At 43.5% G+C, this 12605-nt stretch overlaps 1 protein-coding gene across 2 annotated transcripts in view; it reads left to right on the forward strand.

Annotated features, from left to right (window-relative positions):
• The window catches only part of ELOVL6 (ELOVL fatty acid elongase 6), a 390580-nt gene that overhangs the window by 30936 nt on the left and 347039 nt on the right, over positions 1-12605 (forward strand). Inside the window, exon 2 of one of the 2 annotated variants that reach the window (XM_069630731.1) lies at positions 7212-7349. The exons of the other annotated variant lie outside the window; for it this stretch is intronic. The gene's annotated coding sequence lies outside the window, so the exon portion shown is untranslated. The remainder of the gene's footprint in view (positions 1-7211; positions 7350-12605) is intronic. 2 annotated transcript variants of the gene reach the window in all.

The raw sequence follows: 12605 nt of genomic DNA on the forward strand, positions 1-12605 counted from the left end.
CATTACTGCTGAAGCCCTAATCCCATTGATCCTCCCCACCCTCAACGCACTTCCTGGCACAGCTGACCTCAATGCTCAACACCTACGACGACTCCATGGCCAGTGCCATTGATACCATCGCCCCACAAACTGTGCAAAGGAAAACCCAGAGCTCACAAACTCATGGTACACCTCTATATTGCTCGCCCAGAGTGCACGGACAGTCATTAATCACCAATGCAATTGCAGAGCCAATACTTTAAACGCAGGTAGACGACGCAACGACTTACAACCACACGCACTCTTAGAAAATAATGAGCACTTATACGGCTATTTATTCAAAGCTTGGAAGCAACAAGTGATAACACAGAAATAAATCACAGAAAAGACAGAGAATTCAAAAGAAAATACATCACCGTGGGCGTAACTGAATCCCTCATCTCAACAGAAGCGGCTGGAAGAACCCAATAACAGCCAGGCCGAGAGCACAACAGTCCACAGGTATGCCGCACGGAAGCGTCCCCCCTCCGATTGAGGTCTTTGTACTTGTCCCGTCTGACAAGTTGAGGGGTTCCGCATATATGCACTCCTCAAAAAGGGGTGGTAATTTCTCAAACCTTCTGGCAAATGCACTTGCGCATTGATGGGCAACCGTTGGTTGCCAGCTGGGTCAACCGACAGTAACCTCAAGGAGCAAAGCACTTCCCTCCTCGAAGAACAAGCGCCATGGAAAACAGTCCCATAACTCATAAGACATAACAAAGCCAGCTTTCCCAGCAGAATGTCCTTGACTGCATACCAGGTTTGGAAAGCATGTTTTCTTCAGCAAAGTAAATTCAGCTCTCAGCGAAATAAGTACAGCTTTTCACTGCAGCATGAAGTAAATATCCATTATGGCTCTGAGTGCTCCCAGAATACACTGCGCACCAGCGCCATGTTTCAGCTCAAGCATAACAACCCCCGAACTCAAAATTGTGAGAAAAGAGAAAGCTAAATTAGAAACACTTTGGAAAACGGCTCCCTCTGTCGAAAACAAAAACAATCTAACAAACTTATCCTCCCTATATAAAAAGGAGATAATTTGCACCAAGAAAGAAGCCTACAACGTCAGGATAAAGCAGGCAGGGTCCTGCACCAAAGAATTAATTAATATACTGATGGAACTAGAAAACCCTAACCCACCCACGGACACCTGCATAAAAGATAAACCCTGGTGCACCAGCATCCAGAACGCCCTTGCCAACAAGATTGCAGGACTACAAACTAAAATAGAAGATAAACGTCAACAACTCTCCAGTAGCAATCCCACCAGCCCTAGTACACCGCCCAACGACTCTAACTTAGGCTTTACATTCAAAAAGGTAACGATGTCAGAAGTACAAAAAATTATAGCTTCTCTAAAACCCTCCAACTGCAAAGGAGACAGCTGTCCCGCCCAGATTATAAAAGACGCAGGCAGAGACTTGTCCCCTTTCATCACTAAATTAATAAACTTATCCTTCTCCACCAATTCAGTCCCCAGTAACTTGAAACAATCATGGGTTCTCCCCCTCCTAAAAAAACAATCCCTAGACCCTGCCATACCAACGAATTATAGACCGATCACCACAGTCCCATTCTTGCTAGAAATCCTCGACAGAGTTGCCTACCTGCAAATTCAGGACTATTTACAGACAAATCAATTGCTAGGAATACGTCAATCTGGCTTTAGACTGCTACATGGAACAGAAACTGCCCTTGTGGACCTCAAAAGACAGATTGATGAAATCAACGACAAAGAAACATGCCACCCTACTCCTCTTGGACCTCTCTGCGGCCTCCGACCTGGTCGATCACAAAATCCTCTCTAACCACCTATCTCCTGCTGCTCACTTCTCCTCCTCTGCTGTCATATGGATACAATCCTTCCTGGCTAACAGAACCATGAAGGTTTTCTGACTTCAGCCGCAGCACACCCCATCCCCATCACCTGCGATTTCCCACAAGGCTCATGCGTCTCGCCTACTTTGTATAATATATTTACAAAGCCACTCTTTGACAAACTGGACCGTCTGGGTGTCACCTACACCAACTACGCTGATGACACCCAGATACTCCTCACCCTCTCAGGCAACTATGACACCGACTCTATCCGGATTAACGAAACCTTCTCCATCTTTCAGGCATGGATGGCCGCACATGGCCTTTGCCTGAACGACGAGAAAACTGAACTTCTCCTTGTCGGCTCAACCAATAACTTGCTGAAACTTAGCCCCAACTACAATAACTTCATCGTCGATGGAACACTACCCCACTGTCAAAAGTGTGAAAACTCTTGGTTTCTATCTTGATGCCAACACCAATCTCACTAACCAAATTAACATGACTGCCTCGGCTACTGCCTACACGGGTAAGCTGATCAGGGCATGTAGACCGCTCCTATCCACTAACAGCTGCCTCACGCTGGCCAGGGCACTCATACAGTCCAAACTGGACTACTGTAACAACCTCTACTTAGGCGCTAACTAATACATAATCAACAAATTACAAGTACTCCAAAACAACGCGCTGCGAGCAGCCTTAAACATCTCCACGCGAGAATACATATCTACAGCTAGAAAATCCTGCAAATGGCTCTCTATACAAAAAATAAAAAATAAATAATAATCAACCTAAAGACCATCTGTCTCACATATAAAGCCCTAAACCAACTTGCCCCATCTTATCTCACCAACAAATTCACCTTGAAATCTACTACCAGAATCACGAGATCCACTAACACACTTTGCCTAACAGTGCTCAGATTCACCCAAAAAGAGAGCTGGAGGATCCAGTTTCACGCTCCTTGCCTCCCAACTCTGGAAGACCCTTCCCCTCAACATCATGTCTACCAAATCCTTTCAACCTTTCAGGAAACAGATTATCAGATGTTTACTGGAAAAAACTAGCACTCACCATCTTCTCTGACCCACTCTTGACGTCACTGACCATTCTTTGATTTGAACAAACTGTATTATGCATATCTATAACTGTAAATTTGTATATAATGCACTATGTTAAACTGTATCTAATGCACCTGTAACCGCGTCCTAATACCGCCCTTTTACCTCTGGGTCTGGAGCGCTATATAAATAAATAAAACAAAATGTGATTCTATATGTAACCCTATAGCAAAATAAATGATATACATAGTTTGATTTAATAACTTTGCACATTAAGTTTCATTTCTCCTCAGCCATGTGACCTGAGAATTTGAGGTCTTTGGTGGTGTTGGCCTGAAATGAACCCATTAGCCCTTTTTCTCCAAGTGCTAAGGGGTCATCATGTTGCTAAACCAACTCCTTAAGAAGGCCATATAAGAAGCCTTCATAAACTTACACTTAAATCTGCTATGCTATTGTATTCACGTTGAAGTGTCCTGCTCCAGTGCTTGGTCCCCCAATGCAGCCACTTCATGTATTAGTACTTCCCCCTTCTCCTCCTAATTGCTCTTAGCTAATCTGGAATGCTCCACACCATGAAAGAGATCAGGGCCCTCCTGTCTTCTCCCCTTGGGGCGCTACACAGTGACTTTGTTTGCAGTTGGCACCTTACAGAACACCGATTAATAAACCTTCTGTAAAGAAGGCCCATATTTTTGTAGTGTGGCAAATGAGTGGATTTGGAAGTAAATTTGTAAACTGTGGACAAAATCTAACTATGGCTCCAGCCCAGGATCAGACAAAACCAATTTCCTGTCATTAGTTAGGTAACTTCTACATAGATAGTTATTTGTCATGACAAATCTTTGATTCACATGTGTACTGTAAAAGCTCGATTATCCGACACCACTGGGAAGCCTATAGGAATGGGTAATTAATAATGCCAGTTAACTGAATTGTGGTTACCTGTGCTGGATAACAAAGAAATCAGGGCAGATAAGCAAGGTTCCTGGCTTGTTTGTTCTTGTCTTCACCAGAACTGTTACTATAACTGGCAATGGAGGGGTTGTTTTTATTGTAGAATGTTCTTTGAACTTTCATTTGTTTTGTCTCTAATCATTGGGAGTATGGTGTAGCAGTAAAAACAAGTGGTATTTCAAATACTTAATAACTAATTGAGAGGTGTGATCACCTGGGATATTTACTGTGTGGGGTACAAAGAAAGTACTGCATGGAGCAAATATACTTGTTTATTGGTCACTTGTTAGGCGCTTACACAATTAGCAAAACTGTTTCAAAGCGCCCACAGGGCAACAGGGTGGGGAAAGGGGAAGGTAGACAATGAATTACAAAACAAATACCTACTATGCCTTGTGAGTGTTCAGAACGTGCAAGTGCACGGGTGAGGGGGGGAGGGATAGGTGCTGTGGTTCTCATGGAAAAGTGCTAGGGGTGAAGTGCTTAAGAAGGGAAACTGAAGGGAAACTACCCTTATTTACATCATGAGGCACGTCCTAGCAGTGGCGTAGCCACGAATCAAATTTAGGGAGGGGGGCACTGAGGGGACCAAAGATAAAAGGAGGGGGGGGCCACAGACAAAAGTAGAGGGGTGCCTATAAAAGGGAATGTGTGACATCACAAGCACTCCTGCAGAAAAGCTTTTGTACACACCAACTACCACACTCCACTGTACCTCCGCTCCCATCAGAATGTAGGTACGAAACCATTAAGTCACTAATAACCCAAAATTCGAGGTTTAGTGCACTACATTCTGATGGCAGGACTGCAGGATGGTTTTCATTGTTTTGCGGTAGCATTACAGATGTGTGCTGTGTCTTTCTGGTTGATTCCAATAGCACTGCAGTGCAGAGAGTAGCCCAGGCAAGGGGAGTGAGGGGGGGGGGGGCTGGGATTTCTGAGGGGTGGCACAGCCCCCCTGGGCCTACCCTAGTGACGCCACAGTATCCTAGTCAACTCATGTCGTAAATATTCCATGTGTTCCCAACTCATAATGACATTTCTTTGCCACCTGGGGTAGCCCTCTGCACCCTGGGCCTCGTTTGTGTCATAGCTCCACATTTTCCCATAGGAAAAGGATTGGGGTTGCTAAAAATGTGTCATTTGAGGCCACTTTGACATTTGTATTTCAGGGCCTCTTTTGATTCCCAGTCAGCCCCTGCTGGCCACTGCGCACTTCTTCGGAACCAGGTGGTACTTGCAGCTGCTCATGAAACACTGAATCGTGGCATGCTGGGCTTCCAGCGGGTTGGCAAGTGGCATTCGGTGAGGCTGCCAATGGAGAGATGTGACGAATGGATTTGTTTTACTCGGCACGCGAGAAACACGCATTGCTTCATTTTACTCGTGTATTAAGAACCCACGTGAAACGTACCCCCATTCTGGAAAACGGGGTGAAGGACAACGCGACAAAAGCAGTTCATCGCTCATTCTCGAGTAAGAAACGCTTTGCATTATTTCTGTTTCCATGTTCCTTTGGAGCAGCCGGCTCTCGAGCGCAGCTGTAAATGACAGCTGCTCTAGTTGTAATTTCCTGACCAATCCCAAGTACCTTCTGATGTCTGCTGACACCGCAACCGCCAATGGGAACGCGCGAGCGCTGTGCTGACATTATGAAGATTATCGATGCGACGATACGTCACACGAGGGGCCGCAGGAGCCACATACGCAGGACGCTTCTTTGTTTTTTCCAGACACCGGTACACATGCTGCTTTCAAGTGGCATCTATACTCGTTTGTACTGTCTGCATTACTGTGTTCATCCAATGGCCGTCATGAACTCGCGTTTTCTCTTTTTTCAGTCGCACCTCTGAATAAGGAGTACTTTGTACGAGTCCAGGGCTCCAGACAAAATGTTGAAGGGCCTAATTTTTGGAGTTCAGAGTCAAAACATTTTTAGGGATTAAATAAGCAAACCCCATTCTCCCTGGGGCTTCTTTTTAGGCGAGTAAAAATATATTTAGTCCTACAACGGATGCCTTTTTTAAATTCATAATTATGTATCTAGTAGTTGATGAAAATGGAAAGGTGCATTTTTACTTTAAAGTTCCTTTTCAGATCACTCAGTTTTATTATGAGAGTTCCTTCCTTCCCGAAATAGTGCTCGACTGGTACCAACTGTTGTGCTGTAAGTGTGGAAGAAGATGGCAGACTGCAATATGTCAGTTGTGTCCTATTCATTTTTGTTGGGAATGATTTCCTGCTTTACAGAACACAAGTGGCTGGTACGCTGCTTATCTGTAGCGCTGCAGCATCTCCACCAACTCTTTGATTTTGATGGGGGCCTTGCATCGGCCTGATGGGCGGCGAGGGGATGATGCACTGTACAGGCTGTGCACTGCAATGCTTCAGCGATGGCAGATTTGCATGCTGGCGCTAAAGCCCCCGGGACTCGTACGGTAGGGGGAAATGTGCAGTATCCGTGAACAGTGTCTAATTTTAGGAACAGCACACTGGTATTCTTTGATAGTAATGCAGAAAGTGACATATGGACTATATCAAGCATTATATTCCAGGTGGCAAAACAGACCAACTATTTAAGCTCTCTCTCTGAACATCTGCGTGTAGCTTGCAGGGCTGTGACTCGGATCCTGGCAGCGCCGACTCAGCCCTTTATCCTTCTAAGGTCATTACTTCGAAAACAGCTGGGTAATAATCCTTTATTAAAGTACTTAAAAACGAGCAGAATCTGGTCTGAAGTGCAATATATATATATATATATATAAAATATATATATATATTGTATAATGATGCTAGTTACTAACACCTGGCGACTCTATAATTATTATAATATATATGTGATTATGCATGATTATCCTCGATGCCCGGGGTGACATTTACCTGCGCGAGCACCTGCATGACACCATGAAGCCACACACATGAAATTATGGGGCATCTTTCGTTTTCCGCCCATCCTGCAGTTGCTTTGTACGCTGCAACCTGCAACTAGACAGGTTTGTTGCATAATGCAATCCAGCAAAAGCACCCTGGCGTCTGCATGACTTTACTGTCCCATTGTACTACTGATGAACATTTAGAGTAAAGCAGATTGTCCTGTGCTTAGGCGTGCCTGCAGGGTGCTGCTGTTCTAAAAACACAGGACAGAACAGGCCACATTGTTTCATTGCATTCAATGTCTCTTGGGGAATGACTGTTTGAGCAACAGTAGTTGATGTCATTTCAGTGTAACATTGATATCCTCTTGACTGTTGTTACTGTGAAGGATGCATTTTATATTTCCTAAAATATTTGTCCGAATGTCACAATCTACTTATGAAAGGTCCCCACAACCCATAGACTGTTCATTATTTTTAGGCACATGAAGACATGCTTCGTCAGCAGTTTGGAGATTGAGGCTGGGGTATAACATCATACCGTAGCACCCTGATTTCATAGGGCCGCAGGCTGGGCTTGCACTGCAAACTTTGACTGCACCACTTTTAGGATTTTACGGTAAGTGTTAGTAAGTTAAAGTTGTGGGGAGAGTAGACGGTCTGGGCCACAATAGCAGGTCTTGGGCGCACAACAACCCATCGGAGAAACACATTGCTTTGTGTTGTAGTGTGTACACCAATATACAGATTCTTCTATCTATCTCACAAGTAAGTAGCTTCTGTATTTGATGTTCGCGCCTGAAGGGCTGGTTTTAGATTCACAAGTGCTAGCAGTACATGCACGTCAACCTCAACTAAAAGTATATTAGTCTATATCATGGTTCTACATGGATACATTGAAGTAGAATATGTTGTCGCCGTTTACTTAGCAGTAATTATGTGGTGGCTTTTTTAATGGGGGTTCCTCCCCATATAGCCTCACTACACCCTTACCCGTCCTATCGTCATCCACCCCCCCCCTATACACACTAGACCTCAACATGTGCATATCTAATTTACCGCCATGCAGTCATTTCCGCAAAGTAAATGAAGTAATACTTCATTACTATGAAGTAATTTCTGTTGATGAAACAGTACACGCTATATCACATGTGTAATTTATATTTATGTATCTGATAAATACATGTACGAGTCATCTCAACTGTATGGTATGACAGGTGACACACAGGGGCTTTCCGGGCCAGTAATCGTGCGCTAGTCCAAGGTGGAAGGCCAAAGCCATTTAATCTCTTGCGCCCAAGTTCTGTGCGACCAGTATTGACAGACTCCAATTCTGCAGCTCTGACAGAGCACTTAATTCTCTTTTGGTCGATAAACTAAGTACCATTACATTAATAATAATTGCAATTATATCAAAAGCAGTACACATATGGAGTGAATCTCTAGACACAAAACTGATTCTATAATTATTATTCCTCATTTCATCCACTGTGTGCTGCGTTCTGAAAGGCCACCATTAAAATGTGCCTTTACAAAACCCTTGAACCCACCTGCCCATTGCATCCCCAATGGGCCCAGGGGCCACCCCAATATCAGAGACCCTGTCTGCGCCAAGCAATAGGTAGTTTGCTAACAGCTTCCTTACAAACAAGGATATTGTTTCCAAAAGAAGTCTTCCTTTTACTCAACGCCAATGCAGCCCATGATATGTGATAAATAAAAAAATATTATCATTGCATGTTACATTGGGAATTTTCTCTAGGAACTGATATCATCTGTTACTAGTACCCAAGTCCTAGGCACTCAATTTGTTAATCATGCAAGGATGAAAAGCTAAATCTACCTAAACCTCTGTCCGTGTTTAAGGCATGTATAAATCGAACCACGTCTGTGGACACATGCCAGAGGCATGGCTCCCCATCCATGCACTATAGAATGCAGCTACGGCTATATCAAATTCAGTCTAGATGTTCGCATAGCCATCCACACAGACCTGTGACAAGCCTTAACTACCTCTGCCATTAGTATACAGCGACAACCTATGACAAATTTGGTCTAGCTGGGTACACATCGAGTCTCCTGCACTAGCACTCTGTCCTAACCACCATCAGCACCCGCCAATGTAACTGACCTCTGGGTTGGTTACTGGAACCTAGCCAGCCTGCCTCAATCCTAATCCCAGCAGACTGCACACACTCATTTTAAAATAAATTTAGAATTCCATACCTGGTTTTCAATCCCTGAGGGCATTCAACCATCAAGCGCATTGAGGCCATAGAAATGGAGAAATGGTGCTATATAAATGAGGACTAGAATACAATGCAACACAAAAGATTTGAACCTGTGATTGTCAGGTTACTCTCTGTTCTTTACAGTGGATCCATTAGTGCCTTGCGCTATTTATGCCAGCGTGCACATGCAGCTCAGATATGATTACACTCCCAGATGCAAGCAGTCAAACGTGTAACCAGACTGTGCACATCCTGCAACAAAATATGTGCCTTTATCGGATCTGTGAAAAAGAGTGTGCCACGTACAGCAATGGTCCAGAATACCACGTCTGTAGGCAAGAAAGCCCCTATGAATCTGCATGACCAGCCCCCTCCCAACATGCACTAGTGCTATTTCTGTGCCTGTCGCCATGAAGAGATAGTTGTCCTATCAACTCATAAGTGAGGGTATGCCATTAACGCATGAACAATGTTAGAACTGTTTAAGCCGTTATCCATTCCCAGGACAAAACAATGCACGTCAGTTACAACAAATAAAATAACATTTTCAAAGGTATACTTTTAATCAAAATCAATTATTATAGCACTATGTTATGTTACTTGACATTTTCACTGTGCAAGTCACTACCATAGTGATCTTAAAGCACTGAGGGCCCGATTGTGAACCAAGCGCAGGGAGCATACCAAATACCGTGCGTCACAGCACCTTTTCCAAATGCTCAGGGAGCACGCTTGTTTTGAAGTGTGCCTGGGCGTCAGCGCAGTGAACGACTGTGCACGGTCTGCAACCCGCCTGTTTGCTTAGATAACCGTGGATTGCACATCGGCAGCAGTTTCGTTAAATAAGTTAATTGCAATTTAATGAAATTTCTGCCGAGACATGATAAAACAAAAATGAACGAGTACAAACATTGCAGGGTGTTTGTGCTACTGCGAAAAAAAAGAGACATTTCAAAGAAAACTAGTGACTGCAAGTTTAAGCAGCATTTTGGGGTTCGGAAAGGTCTCTTTTTTTTGGCAATGAAAGTGTAAGATGTGCATTTAACAGTGATGGCCCCATTCCAGTGGTGTCCCAAACAAGCTTGCAAATGTGCAAATGACGGCTGGGGAAAGGAGTGCAGGACATCAAAGCCCTTCTGCGCGGTTCCTCAGCGAAGCTGGGGGCTTGCAGGGTGTAGGCAGGATGTAACCCACATTACATCATGCTTACCAGTGATCAACCTGTGCTATCCGTGGCACTCCTCCACAAAAGAGAACCCATAAGACACAAAAGAGGTCCTGTGTATGCCTGCCACTTTTTGGCATTCGCTAAAGTTGACAAGTTCCACGAGAATCGGCATTTGAATTCGTCGAATATGAAAGTGCCGGTTGCTAGGTTGGTTTACGAACCATCCTAGCAACCGGCGCTCACATTTCGAAAGTTGCGCATTCAATCTGATTTAGGGAAAACATGACAACTTCAGAATATGTGTTAAATACAGAGAATGTCAAATGCTTTCTTTGACATTTCCGGTACTTAACACCATGTTACGAGTCCTTGTATATGGGTGAGAACATTGTGACCTCGCCTAGTCTGTCAAACCAGTTGCTGTCTGGGGGAGGAGAGGAAAAGAGGAAAGTGAAGGAAGAGAAGGGGAAAGTGGGGGTGAAAAGGTGAACAAAATGGAACATACGTGGGTAGCAATCAATAGGGTGAAATTGCACATGGTAAAATGATCATGTGCATATGGATATTGGTAAGAGATATGTTTTTAGTAAGAAAGAACAGGTACATCATAGAAAAAAAAGAGACAACCTTACGGAAAAACTCAAGTTTAGGTGTTTTTTTTTATATCTGAAGTGTGCTGAGGAGATTTCATAAAGACTGATTATGGATGGGTAACGGCCTTGAGATGTGCTCAAGACTTCCAGAACGTTTCGGTGGCTATTTATCCCAAATGGTTATGTTGACACTCTCCCTTGATAAGAGTTTCTATGGTCTGGAAAAATCAAGCCAACTGACAGCAGTGTCTCAGAACCAAAAGTTGGCCATCTATTGAGGGTATGAAGATAATACAACATGAAAATAAGGCAATGATGTATTCCCACCCAAAAGGCCTCAGTTCTAAGAAAGAAACGAAAACAATTCTTGAAGGACTGGGGGTTTAGTTGCATTAATTATCCTCCAGAGGCAGGGGGTTCAAATGCTAGTTAGCTGTGCAAGAGTGGGATATGTCCCACAATCGAAGTCAGACACTAAATGAATCAAGAGACATTGTAATGTACAAGAAATAGTCAATGTATTATTTGCAGTAACTAAAGAAAATGTGGGAGCCAATCTGAGTGGACCCTTCCCTGTGGATAGTTAGTCAGCCGTCTCGCATATGAGATGGTCGGGAGATTGGTCAAAAGTATTAATCGCGAAATAGATTTTTTTATTGTGGGAACTGATCGATGATTCTAATTTCTTTTATGACGAGAGTTCCAAAGTTGAAGTGTGAGAGTTGAAAAGGAGGGTCCTCCTGATTTCTTCTTTGAATAGGTCAGTACCACCAAAGTCATGAGTGAAGCTGATCTAAGGTTTAAATTGTGAGTGTGTTCGCTTTTGCTTGCATAACTTATGGGCCTTTTCTATGAAGCGCTTTGAAAATGATTCTAATGGTTAAAAAAAAAGTGATTCTCCTGCCTACTGGTAGCCAATGCAGAGAGTGACATGCCAGTGAAATGGGATCTCTGAAACACAGGTGCCATAAGGTCCTTGTGGCTGCATTCTGCACTTTCTGGGCTCCATCAATGAGGTATGCTGGGGCACCTAGCTAAAGACTACTGACAAATAGCCTAATCTGGAGATCACCATAGATATTATTCCCGTGGACATTTGGGTAAAGGCTAAAGATGTAGTTATATGTAATTTGTTTGAAGTTATTTGGTGGATGGAGATTACATTTAAAAAAAATGTTTTAGGGATATTTTATTGCAATGAAATTTGTCTCAAAAACATCAACACATTCTCCTTCGACCAGATATGCTGCGGCAAAACCTCCCATTCCCAAAAATGGGAAAATCTCCCCAAGGGCTTTCTGGTGTTTAAAAGCATGGTTGGTCACCACTGTGATTTGAGGTTCAAGGCAGTGGTCGACGTGTACGGAAAAAAGTAGTGGAACTATGCTCCCTGCTGGTCTGCCCCCGCTCCTCACAAACCCCATCGCCATGCCCCTCCCACATGCAATCCAAACTCCGAAACAAACACCTGCTGTTTAAGGGAATGTTCAGTGCAGTGCACTGAAGTCTAAGTTTCAACTTCTTCCTATACTTTCATTTTAAAACCTAAACTATTCCGGGATGGTTTCTTTTTTAAAGTAAAATGATAGGAACAGTCAAACCTATAAAAAACATTTAAAAAATAAAAAAAGTAGAGGTGCACCCTCCCAACCGCACCCGTCCACTTCGACCACTGGTTCAAGGAAAAGGTTGCGATACAAGGTCACCTCTAGGTTTCTAAATACCTGACAGTCAGTTAAAGCTGCAATGTATAGGTCCATTCCTTTTAGGAGAAGGGTTTTTAAGGATGATTTTCTGGAGGCAAGGATTTCGGTTTTTTCTGGATTCAGTAAAACAAGGTTATGTGAGTCGAGTTGCTAGGTATTTCAAGGAGAAGTTGTGCA

Source organism: Ambystoma mexicanum, chromosome 6q, assembly GCF_040938575.1.
Source record: "Ambystoma mexicanum isolate Mex_15411 chromosome 6q, UKY_AmexF1_1, whole genome shotgun sequence".
NCBI classification, from domain to species: domain Eukaryota; kingdom Metazoa; phylum Chordata; class Amphibia; order Caudata; family Ambystomatidae; genus Ambystoma; species Ambystoma mexicanum.